Genomic DNA, 12,765 nt, shown 5'->3' on the forward strand with positions numbered 1-12,765 from the left:
ATTGTTTCTTTATTTTGGTCTGTAAACCAGCTGTGTTCTCCCCGATACCATTGCTGGTAGAGGGGTGGTTCTTTTTGGTTTTGTTTATTAAAAACACGAATGTTTTTGGGAACATAACTGTCTGGACAATCGTTTTATTCACCACACCGCTCACACCTGGCCAATAAGTTGACCCCTATTCCATCAGAGCATTACACACAAAAGACAATATTCCTCTGTCCAGGAGAGCAATCACCAAGAAAAGGTGTTAAAGAACATAAGAACATAAGAAAGTTTACAAACGAGAGGAGGCCATTCGGTCCATCTTGCTCGTTTGGTTGTTAGTAGCTTATTGATCCCAAAATCTCATCAAGCAGCTTCTTGAAGGATCCCAGGGCGTCAGCTTCAACAACATTACTGGGGAGTTGATTCCAGACCCTCACAATTCTCTGTGTAAAAAAGTGCCTCCTATTTTCTGTTCTGAATGCCCCTTTGTCTAAACTCCATTTGTGACCCCTGGTGCTTGTTTCTTTTTTCAGGCTGAAAAAGTCCCTTGGGTCGACACTGTCAATACCTTTTAGAATTTTGAATGCTTGAATTACGTCGCCACGTAGTCTTCTTTGTTCAAGACTGAACAGATTCAATTCTTTTAGCCTGTCTGCATATGACATGCCTTTTAAACCTGGAATAACTCTGGTTGTTCTTCTTTGCACTCTTTCTAGAGCAGCAATATTTTTTTTATAATGAGGTGATCATAACTGAACACAATATTCAAGATAAGGTCTTACTAATGCATTGTACAATTTTAACATTACTTCCCTTGATTTAAATTCAACAGTTTTCATAATGTATTCAAGCATCTTGTTAGCCTTTTTTATAGCTTCCCCACATTGTCTAGATGAAGAAATTTTTGAGTCAACAAAAACTCTAGGTCTTTTTCATAGATTCCTTCTCCAATTTCAGTATCTCCCATATGAAATTTATAATGCACATTTTTCCTACGTGCAGTACCTTACACTCTTCTCTATTAAATGTCATTTGCCATGTGTCTGCACAGTTCTGAATCTTGTCTAGATCATTTTGAATGACCTTTGCTGCTGCAACAGTGTTTGCCACTCCTGCTATTTTTGTGTTGTCTGCGAATTTAATGTTTGCTTACTATACCAGAATCTAAATCATTAATGTAGATTAGGAATAGCAGAGGACCTAATACTGATCCCTGTGGTACTCTACTGGTTACCACACTCCATTCTGAGGTTTCTCCTCTAATCAGTACTTTCTGTTTTCTACATGTTAACCACTCCCTAATCCATGTACATGTGTTTCCTTGAATCCTCTGCATTCAGTTTGAGAATTAATCTTTTATGCGGGACCAAGCCTCTCCCAGGACAACTGGAAGCTGCTAGAGACTAGAAGATGCTGGCAGATGTTGGTCAATGGCTTATTTTTCCACCTCAGATTGCCACCACTAACCTTCAACCAGACATTGTCTTGTGATTTGGATCAGCACGCCTTGTTCATCTGGTAGAGTTAACAGTGTCAAGGGAGGATGCTGTGGATGAGGTGTATGAGAGGAAGAAACTTTGGTATGCTCAACTAGCTGCTGAAGTGGAACAGCGAGGATGGAGAGTCCAAGTTTACCCAGTGGATGTGGGTTGTCGAGGATTTGTGGCACACTCTACAACCTGGTATCTTAGAGATGTTGGGTTCAGTGGCCAAGAATTTATCTGAAGCAGCAGAAAGGAGCAGCAACTGGCTATGGTTGAGACGGAAATATTCTGGCTGGGGATCTCAAGCACAATAGAAAGAAAGCAAAGCTGATGTATAGGTAAGTAAGCTGGGCTGAGCTGAGTGGGGGACGGAGGGGGGTGATGCTGGGATGCCAGAGTCACTGTTGAGCCCTCTTGAGGTGTCATGGGCTAGTCGACGAAACACAGAGGACAGAAGGTGCCCACTTGAAGACCCCAGAGATATACTCTACTTAGTTCAATCCAGACGGTTGTCATGCTGAATTGCTGGGAAGACCGCACTGTCGTAGCTCCCGGAGCCAGCATCACAGCCATTGTGTGTGATGATGCGCTGGGGAGAAAAAATAAGCTGAGCCCTGGAGCCAGCATTACACTTTAGCTGTCAACACCAGGCAGAAGGATATCTACATCATCAGATGGAAAGAAACACAAATGGATGGAGGTGCAGATGGATCACATTAGTTTACTCTAAAGCTACATCTTAGTTGGTGGTTATCTTGGTGAGAGCCGAGTTCAAATCAGCATGAAGTTTTTAACATCTACTCTCATGTAATGGAAATCATGGTGCTGACACTGGTAATTATTGCTGCTGACACTGGTGGGTTATTGCTGCCTTTGACACTGGTGTTACTGCTGCTGACACTGGTGTTTATTGCTGCTGACACTGGTGGTTAATGTTGCTGACATATTGTAGCTGTAAAGATAGAGATAGTAAAGAAAAAGCTTCCTCAACTCTGAATAAAAAGAAACAAGTCTATATATTATATCTTCATTATTCAATTTTGGAACAGAAGACTGCTCAACACTTATCAGCATGAGCCTCTCAACAGGGTGCGAAATATAACCGACTGCAACAGCAGCACATCTGATCTAAAACCCATTCACAAACTTGCTCAGAGTCAGCTGGCACATTCTGTCACAATTCTGTTTTATTCTGTCTGTTGTCCTGTGAGAAAATGACTCATTAACATAATGTATTATTGTTGCCATTCTTTTTACTGTGTACCTCCCAGCACTAAGCCACGAGAATGATGTCTTGTACCGTTGGTTATAGACTGGCAAACAGAGGCAGAGATGCTGTTAGACTGAGCTCAATATGACCCCACTTCCAGGATTTTTCAATCACACATGTTCACTTTTCATTTTTAAGTCTGTGAGCCCTGTGCCAACTCAAAAACCTTTAAAAAGAAAGAAGGAAGAAGAAACAAGAGATGTCTAAAGCGGCAGTGAAGTAAGATAATAATAATAATAATAATAATAATGTGAACTTACAGTTGTCAAGTACAATAATGAAGTAAGGATGAAATTAGACATGCATTTTATCCTTCGTTGTACATAAATAAAATGCATTTTATCCCTCTTTGTGTACATAAACAAAAACTTTGCCTTTCCCAGTCTATCGACCCATGGGACTTTTTCGACCTGAAAAAAGAAACAAGGACCAGGGGTCACAAATGGAGATTAGACAAAGGGGCACTCAGAACAGAAAATAGGAGGCACTTTTTTACACAGAGAATCGTGAGGGTCTGGAATCAACTCCCCAGTAATGTTGTTGAAGCTGCCACCCTGGGATCCTTCAAGAAGCTGCTTGATGAGATTTTGGGATCAATAAGCTACTAACAACCAAACGAGCAAGATGGACCGAATGGCCTCCTCTCATTTGTAAACTTTCTTATGTTCTTATGTTCTTATGTATTGTATAATTCATGTTACAGATTTGTTCTAGGCTGTTCCCCTTTTGACATATCATTGACATATGTACATAAAATTAGGCTGGTTGTCTCCTTTGAACTGGAGTTTTTTTTCATTAATATTGTTCTGTATTTAAGGTTTTTAAAGTTTATTACCTCTTTATTAGTGATCTGGTAGAAAGCACAAACATTGGCTATAGTTTACGCTCTCAGGATTCTGTTAATTTGGCTGTTCCAAGGTTTCGAACACATAAGGAGAACTATTTTTTGCATATCAACTTGCGAAGACGTGGAATTGCTTCCATCATAGTATCAAGGAGGAATTTGATTATCTTTTCTCCTCTAGTTTAAGGGAAATTCAAATGCAATGTAGTGCTTGATTTTAAACAAAATCCATTCATGCAGTTTTCTCAGTAATTCAGCCTCTTTTGGCTTGAAAAGAAAAACCTGTTCCTAGTAAAAATTTCCTTTACTTTGAAATCACCCTCACCTTTCTGGTTGCCTTTGTTGATACAGTAATTTTGTCTTCTCTGTGATCAGCATGCTACTTATAAATGTGCCTATCTGGTTGCATTGCTCCCAAGATTGAGTGACTGCATACTTACGGTTGAATGTGTGGTGTTTGGTAGACTGGTCAGTTCATGACTCTGAGGTCCTAGTGTACCGTTCTTAGATATCTGTATGCTGCGGATTAAGTTTGAACCACACATGTTTTTATTGTGGTGTTTGTACATTGTAATTGTTTATTGTTTCCCAGGACCCATTGGAAGAATGTCTGAATGAATAAGGTAGCCTAGGGAGCATGATGTAAGTCTTGTAAGATATAATTTAGTCTAGGGGTCCCACTACGCCCGACAGCTGAGGTGAGCATAGGCTGTATCCTCCAAGGCAGGGAGGATAGGACACCACACCCTAAAGAGGAACTCAGAGAAGATAAAAACAATGCAGACAAAAAGGGATGAGACCTATCCTGGGGTTTAAATTGTGAGACTGATTACTGATTATATTTTTGCAGTATACCATGCTTTTCCCATGGTTCTATTATGTGTTTTCCATAGTTTACCCTGGCCTCACTATAAGGTGACAATCTATTTTGGAGGCTGTTGTGCTTCTGTATTCAAAGGTTTTGTAAGTTTGACCTTGCTGCAGGGTAGTGGTAACTGGTTTTCAGAATAGTATCTCAACTGATTTTAGTACTGTGAACTGCTAACAAGGGGTCAGTTTATGTATTTCTTAGAAGGGTCCCCTTTTGATTTTAGGGGTCTCAACTCAATATGAACTGCAGATGTAAATCATAAATGACTAATGTGGTTTTTTTCATTGGATTAATCTGGGTTTAATTAAAAAAATCATGCAAAACGTATTAACATTTTAATTTGCAGGCTGTTTCTAACAAAATGTAGTGCATTATTTCATGGGAATCAAAAGGGTAAATGTAATTTAATTTGTTACCCATAAACCATGTTAACCTTGATTGAAATGTTTCATTTTGTCATAAGAAAGCTCAAGAAACTAAAATATTTCACGTTTAGATTTATCAATTACAGTATTACATTGATGACAACGGTAAATATTTGTAATCAGTTGCTACTTAGGGTTAAATTTTAAAGCAATGGGTGCTGACATTGTTATGAATAGGGCCCATTGTAACATAATTAACATTGATCACAATAGTCCACAAATATTTTGTCAGTGCCATGTACTATGGGTTTCAATGCACTAAATGCAAATCTGGTTACTGGTCTTCATCTTAATACTCCTCTCCTTCCTCTTCTTCATCTCCCATGCTGTCTGTTCCAACCTCTTCGTAGTCCTTCTCCAGGGCAGCCATGTCCTCTCTGGCCTCAGAGAACTCTCCTTCCTCCATACCCTCCCCCACATACCAGTGGACGAAGGCACGCTTGGCGTACATCAGGTCGAACTTATGGTCCAGGCGGGCCCAGGCCTCAGCGATGGCGGTGGTGTTGCTCAGCATGCACACAGCCCTCTGAACCTTGGCCAGGTCACCCCCAGGCACCACGGTGGGAGGCTGGTAGTTGATGCCTACCTTGAATCCAGTGGGGCACCAGTCCACAAACTGGATGGTTCTCTTGGTCTTGATGGTGGCGATAGCAGAGTTGACATCTTTGGGCACCACATCTCCACGGTACAGCAGACAGCAGGCCATGTACTTGCCATGACGGGGGTCCCATTTCACCAGCTGGTTGGCTGGCTCAAAGCAGGCATTGGTGATCTCAGCAACCGACAATTGCTCATGATAAGCCTTCTCAGCAGAGATAACCGGGGCGTAGGTGGCCAGGGGGAAATGGATACGGGGATAGGGCACCAAGTTGGTCTGGAACTCTGTCAGGTCAACATTCAGGGCACCATCAAAACGCAGCGATGCGGTGATGGAGGGACAATTTGACCAATGAGACGGTTCAGGTTGGTGTAGGTTGGACGTTCTATGTCCAGGTTCCTGCGGCATATATCATAGATGGCTTCATTGTCTACCATGAAGGCACAGTCTGAGTGCTCCAGGGTGGTGTGGGTGGTCAGGATAGAGTTGTAAGGCTCAACAACAGCTGTGGAGATCTGGGGGGCTGGGTAGACAGCAAACTCCAGTTTGGACTTCTTGCCATAGTCAACAGATAGGCGTTCCATCAGCAAGGAGGTGAAACCAGAACCGGTACCACCACCGAAGCTGTGGAAGATGAGGAAGCCTTGGAGACCTGTGCACTGGTCAGCCTGGAAAAAACCAAAACACCAAAGAGTCACTATCTGATGTAGAGCAGGGGTCTAAACCCAACTTCACTACAAACCAGCTTAAGCACAGCACCAAAAAGGTAAATGTTGAATGTGTATGGATAATTTTAGGTCATGAAGAGAAGATGAGATAACTGAATACAGCACAAATACAAGTGTAGAGTTAAAGAAGGGGATGAGGTCTTGGTGGCTTAGTGAATTGAATATACAATGTATCTAGAGTAACAAAGTAAAGAGGCATGTAAGAATGCAGAAGAATTCTCACTAGTTTGCGGGTCCTGTCAAGCACCAGGTCAATGATCTCCTTGCCGATGGTGTAATGCCCTCTGGCATAGTTGTTAGCAGCGTCCTCCTTGCCAGTGATGAGCTGCTCGGGATGGAACATCTGACGGTACGTTCCAGTGCGAACCTCATCTGAGAATGGATGTAAGGAAGTCAGTTGTTAACCATGGAAGCAGTGTAAAGTTCATCAGGTAGCGAGTGGTATAATACAGTACGGAATAGCTACTGCTTGAATTGTGCTTGAATTGTGTGACAAGGACAAAAAAAACAGGTTTGCCATAATAATGGAAGTGAATATGGTAGACGTTAATATCTGTAGTTATAAGAGATAGTGGGATCTATTTTAACGGCTTCTTAATACCTGTGCTAAATTTGTGAAACTGCTTAGTGTTTTCTTACATTTTTTACAGGTTTTTTATGCCTCAAGTTTGGATCAATCAAGCCATTTTGTTCAAGGTACAAAGCCTTACCAATCACAGTGGGCTCCAGGTCCACAAAGACTGCTCTGGGGACATGTTTCCCAGCTCCAGTCTCGCTGAAGAAGGTGTTGAAGGAATCGTCTCCTCCACCGATGGTCTTGTCGCTGGGCATCTGCCCATCAGGCTGGATCCCGTGCTCCAGGCAGTAGATCTCCCAGCAGGCATTGCCCATCTGGACTCCAGCTTGGCCGACATGCATGGAGATACATTCACGCTGAGGAGAAACGGGAGAAAGTCACATTGTAGGATACATTTATTCTTCGGGAATTGTGAAAACCTTTTAGTCAGGAAAACAATAAAAAATATCTAAGGGAGGGGGTAAATCTTTTGGAAAATAGTAGGTCTATGGTGATAGATCACATTCTGTCCGTGCTCACATTATGAATTATTACAATGAAACATCAAAAACATCAGACCAGATTTGTTGTCTGGTGACTATATAATATATATTATATATATATATATATATATATATATATATATATATATATTATACAGTATTGTGCAAAAGTTTTAGGCAGGTGTGAAAAAATGCTGTAAAGTAAGAATGTTTTCAAAAATAGACATGTTAATAGATTATATTTATCAATTAACTAAATGCAAAGTGAGTGAACAGAAGTCAATATTTGGTGTGACCACCCTTTGCCTTCAAAACAGCATCAATTCTTCTAGGTACACTTGCACAAAGTCAGGGATTTTGTAGGCATATAGTCAGGTGTATGATTAAACAATTATACCAAACAGGTACTAATGATCATCAATTCAATAAGTAGGTTGAAACACAATCATTAACTGAAACAGAAACTGCTGTGTAGGAGGAATAAAACTGGGTGAGGAACAGCCAAACTCAGCTAACAAGGTGAGGTTGCTGAAGACAGTTTACTGTCAAAAGTCATACACCATGGCAAGACTGAGCACAGCAACAAGACACAAGGTAGTTATACTGCATCAGCAAGGTCTCTCCCAGGCAGAAATTTCAAGGCAGACAGGGGTTTCCAGACGTGCTGTCCAAGCTCTTTTGAAGAAGCATAAAGAAACGAGCAACATTGAGGAGCATAAACGCAGTGATCGGTCAAGGAAACTTACTGCAGCAGATGAAAGACACATCATGCTTACTTCCCTTCACAATCGGAAGATGTCCAGCAGTGCCATCAGCTCAGAATTGGCAGAAAACAGTGGGACCCTGGTACACCCATCTACTGTCCGGAGAAGTCTGGTCAGAAGTGGCCTTCATGGAAGACTTGCGGCCAAAAAGCCATACCTCCAACGTGGAAACAAGGCCAAGCGACTCAACTATGCATGAAAACACAGGAACTGGGGTGCATAAAAATGGCAGCAGGTGCTCTGGACTGATGAGTCAAAATTTGAAATATCTGGCTGTAGCAGAAGGCAGTTTGTTCGCCGAAGAGCTGGAGAGCGGTACACGAATAAGTGTCTGCAGGCAACAGTCAAGCATGGTGGAGGTTCCCTGCAAGTTTGGGGCTGCATTTCTGCAAATGGAGTTGGGGATTTTGTCAGAATTAATGGTCTCCTCAATGCTGAGAAGTACAGGCAGATACTTATCCATCATGCAATACCATCAGGGAGGCATCTGATTGGCCCCAAATTTATTCTGCACCATGACAATAACCCCAAACATACAGCAAAAGTCATTAAGAACTATCTTCAGCGTAAAGAAGAACAAGGGGTCCTGGAAGTGATGGTTTGGCCCCCACAGAGCCCTGATCTCAACATCATCGAATCTGTCTGGGATTTCATGAAGAGAGAGAAGCAACTGAGGCTGCCTAAATCCACAGAACTGTAGTTAGTTCTCCAAGATGTTTGGGCCAACCTACCTGCCGAGTTCCTTCAAAAACTGTGTGCAAGTGTACCTAGAAGAATTGATGCTGTTTTGAAGGCAAAGGGTGGTCACACCAAATATTGATTTGATTTAGATTTTTCTTCTGTTCACTCACTTTGCATTTTGTTAATTGATAAATATAATCTATTAACAATAAATATAATCTATTAACATGTCTATTTTTGAAAGCATTCTTACTTTACAGCATTTTTTCACACCTGCCTAAAACTTTTGCACAGTACTGTATATATATATATATATATATATATATATATATATATATATATATATATATATATATATATATATATGTATATATATATATATATATATTAGGGCTGCTGCGATTAATAAATTAATTGTATGGAGTAATAAACTAAGAGTTGATCGCAGATTCATTTTTTTAAAGATTAAATTTTGCAGTTCAGTTTTTGCATATAAATTAAAATCAATCGATAGAACTATATTTTCTTTGTGGCAGTCCAATTATTAGTGAGCGGAGGCGGGACATAAACAGTGAAGGTCTTTAGTAGATTTAACCAATGGGAGAGTCAAAGATCTGCCCCTTGTTATACGGTGTCCAATCATGAGTGAGCAGAGGCAGGACATAATTGGGAGTTTAACCAATAGCAAATAAAAAATCTGCCCTGTTTTACAGCTGTCCAGTCATGAGTGAACAGAGGCAGGACATAAATATGTTACGATAGGGTGTAAGCATAGTTAAATTTCACACGATATTGCTTATCATAGAGATGGTTATGGAGAATTATATTGAGAACTTCAAAGTAATATTTCAAATTGCTTTTTACAAATTAAAAACAAAATGTCATAGACAATGGAGACATTGTAATTAATTTGGTTACGAATCAATTTTCAAGAACTTTCTCAGTAAAAAATTGAGGTGTTCACCAGAAATACTTGAACTGATGAAGGCACCAATTCTTCAAATAGAGGTAATTACCCTATGTGTAATTGCATCACAAAAGCACTCACTTGTCAATAGCCACAGTATTATCAGGTACCTGTAACAAGATTCCGAATGGCTTAATCTTGGTACTTCAGGTTCTGCTAGATTCAGAAGTATAAGTAAACAACCTACAGTGCCTATAGAAAGTCTACACCCCCTTTCAAAATGTTCCTCTTTTGTTGCGTTTAGCCTGGAATTAAAATGCTTTTTTTTTCATTTATCTACACATCCTACCCCACAACTTGCAAGTGAAAAAAATATTCTAGAAATTTGTAGAAAACTAATTAAAAATAAAAACTGAAATAGCTTGTTTGGATAAGTGTCAACCCCCCTTGTAATAGCAATCCTAAATTACCTCTGGTGTAACGAATCGCCTTCAAAATCATAACACCAAGTTAAGTGGCCTCCACTGGCATCAAATTGTAGTGATTCACATGATTTCAGGATAAATTCAGCAGTTCCTGTAGGTTCCCTCTGCTGGGTAGTGCATTTCAAAACAGACTCATCCATGAGCACCAAGGCGCTTTCAAAAGAACTCCAGGACAAAGTTGTTGAAAGGCACAGATCAGGGGGGGTATAAAAAAAATATCAAAGAGATTGAATATCCCTTGGAGCACGGTCAAGACGATTATTAAGAAGTGGAAGGTGTATGGCACCATCAAGCCCCTGCCTATATCAGGCCGTTCCTCCAAACTGCATGACCGAGCAAGAAGGAGACTGAGTAGAGAGGCTACCAAGAGGCCAATGCCAACTTTGCAAGAGCTACAAGCTTTCATGACCAAGACTGATCAAACTGTGCATGTGACAGCAATGTCCAAAGCACTCCACAAATCTGGCCTGAAAGGTAGGGTGGAAAGAAGGAAGCCATTACTCAAGAAGGTATGCAAAAAAACACTCAGGAGATTCTGTAGCCATGTGGCAAAAAGTTTTGTGGTCTGACAAAACTAAAATGGAACTTTTTGGCCTAAATGCAAAGCATTATGTCTGGCGCAAACCCAACACAGCGCATCACCCAAAGAACACCATCCCTACTGTGAAGCATGGTGGTCGCAGCATCATGTTATGGGGATGTTTCTCATCGGCAGGGACTGGGGCACTTGTCAGGGTAGGTGAAATTGAATGGAGTAAATTACAGAGAAATCCTTGAGGAAAACCTGCTGCCCTCTGCAAGAAAGCTGAAACTGGGACGGAAGTTCACCTTTCAGCATGACAACAACCCAAAGCACACAGCCAAAGCTACACTGGAGTGGCTAAGGAACGAAAAGGTAAATGTCCTTAAGTGGCCCAGTCACAGCCCAGACCTAAATCCAATCGAAAATTTGTGGCATGACTTGAAAATTCCTGTCCATCAATGCTCCACTTGACAGAGCTTGAACAGTTTTGTAAAGAAGAATGGTCAAATACTGTCAAATCTAGGTGTGCAAAGTTGGTACAGACCTATCCCAACAGACTCACCATTGTAATTGCTGCCAAAAGTAGCAATTACAGCAAGTATTAACTCAAGTATTAACACTAATATTTAACTCGGGGGGTGGAGACTTATCCAATTACAATCTTTCAGTTTTGTATTTTTAATATATAATTTTTTTCTCAATATTTTTTTTTCCCCTTAACAGTGTGGAGTGAAAAATCCTTATTTAACATGAAACTCTGAGGCACTGACACAACAAAATGTGAAAAAATTTCAAGGGGGTGTAGACTTTCTATAGGTACTGTATGTTCTGTGAAAATGTGTTATATAAATAATAATAAAAATGCTTTTAAAAAGACCACATTCCAATTGTTTTTTTTTGGGTAATTTTTTAAGATTCTATTGATTTTTTAGTACTATGCAGGACAGCCACCATAATATTGTTACCTTTCTTAAAAATGTGCACAGATGAATGTACATTATAAATATCATATGGGAGATATTGAAATTGGAGAAGGAATCTATGAAAAAGACCTAGGAGTTTTTGTTGACTCAGAAATGTCTTCATCTAGACAATGTGGGGAAGCTATAAAAAAGGCTAACAAGATGCTCGGATACATTGTGAAAAGTGTTGAATTTAAATCAAGGGAAGTAATGTTAAAACTGTACAATGCACTAGTAAGACCTCATCTTGAATATTGTGTTCAGTTCTGGTCACCTCGCTATAAAAAAGATATTGCTGCTCTAGAAAGAGTGCAAAGAAGAGAGACCAGAATTATTCCGGGCTTAAAAGGCATGTCATATGCAGACAGGCTAAAAGAATTGAATCTGTTCAGTCTTGAACAAAGAAGACTACGTGGCGACCTAATTCAAGCATTCAAAATTCTAAAAGGTATTGACAGTGTCGACCCAAGGGACTTTTTCAGCCTGAAAAAAGAAACAAGGACCAGGGGTCACAAATGGAGTTTAGAAAAAGGGGCATTCAGAACAGAAAATAGGAGACACTTTTTTACACAGAGAATTGTGAGGGTCTGGAATCAACTCCCCAGTAATGTTGTTGAAGCTGACACCCTGGGATCCTTCAAGAAGCTGCTTGATGAGATTTTGGGATCAATAAGCTACTAACAACCAAACGAGCAAGATGGGCCGAATGGCCTCCTCTCGTTTGTAAACTTTCTTATGTTCTTAATCTAAAATGAATCGATTGACGGGTCTAATTTTATATATATATATATATATATATATATATATATATATATATATATATATATATATATATATATATATATATATATACACACACATACAAACACACACACACACACACACACACACAAATATACAGACAATTTATCAATATCTGATACGTCTTTTCATCTGTCATTTCTCTTTGTATCCTTATTTTTCTTCTATTTTCTTTTTCCGTTTTGTTTAATTTCTGTAAGTCTCTTTGGATAAAACCGTCTGCTAAATAATTAATAATAATAATTTGATTTTGTATCTTGGGGTAGTATTAAATAACTGATGGTGAATCATCTGGATTTTGTTTCCGAGTTTCCGAGGGTGGGGGGGGTAATAATTAGGGCTGTCAGTTAATTGCAGTTAACTTCTGCGATTAACACG

The 12,765-nt window shown here is 39.9% G+C and overlaps 1 pseudogene; it reads right to left on the bottom strand.

The window, feature by feature from the left end:
- Window positions 1–5,168: 5,168 nt before the first annotated feature.
- LOC121322360 lies at window positions 5,169–7,194 on the bottom strand (annotated as a pseudogene).
- Between the last annotated feature and the right edge of the window lie 5,571 nt (window positions 7,195–12,765).

Source organism: Polyodon spathula, chromosome 10, assembly GCF_017654505.1.
Source record: "Polyodon spathula isolate WHYD16114869_AA chromosome 10, ASM1765450v1, whole genome shotgun sequence".
NCBI classification, from domain to species: Eukaryota; Metazoa; Chordata; class Actinopteri; order Acipenseriformes; family Polyodontidae; genus Polyodon; species Polyodon spathula.